We start from the raw sequence: 2,732 nt of genomic DNA, 5'->3' as shown, positions 1-2,732 counted from the left end.
CAAGAAATATTCACATTTTAATATAGCATACACGTCCATCGTAAAACGAATATTTATCGTTTACTACTGACAAAATGAGTACAACACATAAAATGTTCACGAGTGCGTATCAGTTACATTTCCACTAACATTATTACTAATCCGTATCTGTAACATATACACTATCTCATCAAAAGAATCCTGACATACCTATGTGATTTAGAACTTGGTCACTGGATGTCAAGAAAGGCTGACTCACCAGTTTAAAAGCAGGCGCTTAGAAAACTCGAAGGTCGATGAAACGATGCACACAGTTATACGCGTAATGGCACCTTCTAGATGACAGTCTGCGACTCCATTCACTACACAACACCGAACATACCAGTCTGAACCAAAGACTTCCATCTTACAATAATGTAAAGGCTTTGTTTTCTGATATATTTTTAACTGACACTTAAATATTACAAATAGATCAAAAAACTATACATTTTTAATACATTCTGAAACTGACAGTAATTTGAACCGGCATACCTACTTAGCACGTCAGTTGTAACGAAACGCTTTTATACATGAAGATCGTGACCGTGCAGCTCGTTAGAATGAAATTACATTAAATCAATACAATGAAATGAATACCCTTAGCTGCATACAGGTTTTGATGTACGTTAACGGGAATGTGTGCCCCGACCGGGACTCGAACCCGGGATCTCCTGCTTAAATGGCAAACGCTCTATCCAGCTGAGCCACCGAGGACACAGAGGATACAGAGGACAGTGCGACTGCAGGGACTTATCTCTATAACGCCTTCTGAGAGACCCACATTCCCAGCTTATTGTTCCGCACTATATTCGTAGTGTCTCCTCTATTTATCTAAATTTTATCAACACTGTACATCGATTTGAATTTATTGTTTAATCTGTAAATTTCTGACAAGATGCCATTTTTAATAATTTTTTGAATTTACTTAATATTTTATGATAGTTCTGTCGGGTCTTTACTTGGTTTGGCTATTTTGTCGTTTTCCCTTTCTCGTTTTGAAATAATCTGATACCTATAGTGATTTTGAAACGTCCCCTTAGAAAAATTATACATGACTGTGCTTAAACTGACATACAATATTTTTTTTAGCGCAACGCAATCTGACTTTCAGAATTCCCTACAAAGGAATGGCCCTGACTAACATTAACCTATACGTTTCACAAATCACTTACCTCACCAAAAATCTTCGTTACTCGAACTACTGCAATACAGCGAGCGCCACTACTGCCAGCTAAATAAAAGATTCAAACTACGGAAGTCACTAACTACTGATAGGGATAGTAAGCAAATGAAAGATTTTAATAGAGAACAAACACTGTATTTACCTTAATAATCATAATATATATAGCAGTTCAATTTCAAAACCCCGCCATCTCTCTCCCCACATCCACCACTGCTGGCGGCTCACCTCCAACTGCGCAACGCTACGCGCTGTTCACATCCAGCTGCCGCTGCCCAACACTACAATGGCAGACCAGTGATTTTCATATAGAGCGCTACGTAACGTTGCCAATAAGAAAACATAAACAGCCTACTTACGTAAAGAAAACATAAACAGCCTACTTACATAGCCCCCATGCTCCCCACAAAAAATTTTACAAATTGTTTTGGCCAGTGGCCAATAATGATTTGATAAAATTTTTCATAATTACAATAACAAAGATATCAAATGCACACACTTATTAATACAATGGTGGTCAAAAGCTAAAATTTTCTCACAGTCCATAAAGACAGTCCTGATCATTCATCACAGTAAAACTGCCGTTTCTTTTATCAAAGTCTGAGCAGTAAAAGACAATGCACATGGAAGTAGTGGATGTCCATGCAGTCTTGAAGAAGTAGTGTTGTCCTTCCAACAGAAAGACACTGCTGACTCTTGACATGCTGACAGGTAATGGGCCACAACAGAGCAAACCCACAGCAGAGTCAGTCGAAGTTGATGAATATTGGTAGCTAGGTCATCACAGAGAAGACCCACTGTAGTCCTGGTAGAGATTGTGGTATTGCAGGGCCACCAGAGGTGCAGACCCACTGCAGTCCTTGTAGAAATAATGGGATTGGTGAGTCAGCAAAGGTGTAGACCCACTGTAGTCCTTGTAGAAATAATGGTATTGTTGAGTCATCAAAGATGCAGACCCAATGCAGTCCTTGTAGAGATGGCCAGCAGCCATCTGTTGTGACTGTGCGGGTGCACAATCACCATTGAAGAGTCTTGCAGTTAATATAGCAAGTCCATAATCACCACTTGTGCACTCACAAATTTTTTGGAATTGTCCTTAGAACCAGCAATGCTGTTATCCAGTCCCTTGCTGAATTATTAACACACATGCAAACACAACAGTCCTAACTTCTCACATATTGTCCATGTACTATGACCAACAGAAAAGTGTGCAGTGAAATGTAACTAACAAGTTAATAATATGATGAACTGGTATCAATTACAATTTTATAACATAAGAATACAATTACAAAGGTACAAAATACATCATTAAAGAACATAACAATACAGAAAACATTTGTAGTACATGCTTTACAAATGAATAGAAATAGACATATACATCAGTGTTACAGGAATTATGACATGAGTACATACATAAAAGATCAGAATAATTATTGAAACATCCACTTCACATGTTAGCATTAAAACAAAACAGAATAAATAATGTCTAAGCATATTTACAAGGTAAATAACATATTATTAATGCCAATTATAT

At 37.6% G+C, this 2,732-nt stretch overlaps 1 non-coding gene across 1 annotated transcript; it reads right to left on the bottom strand.

Annotated features, from left to right (window-relative positions):
- Nucleotides 1-658: 658 nt before the first annotated feature.
- Nucleotides 659-732, bottom strand: Trnak-uuu (transfer RNA lysine (anticodon UUU)). Its single transcript has one exon. It is a non-coding gene; the product is annotated as a tRNA-Lys (tRNA).
- Nucleotides 733-2,732: the final 2,000 nt, after the last annotated feature.

Source organism: Schistocerca cancellata, chromosome 9, assembly GCF_023864275.1.
Source record: "Schistocerca cancellata isolate TAMUIC-IGC-003103 chromosome 9, iqSchCanc2.1, whole genome shotgun sequence".
In the NCBI taxonomy this organism is placed as follows: Eukaryota; Metazoa; Arthropoda; class Insecta; order Orthoptera; family Acrididae; genus Schistocerca; species Schistocerca cancellata.
Note: the sequence above shows the minus strand (reverse complement) of the source record. Positions and strands in the feature narration are given on the sequence as shown.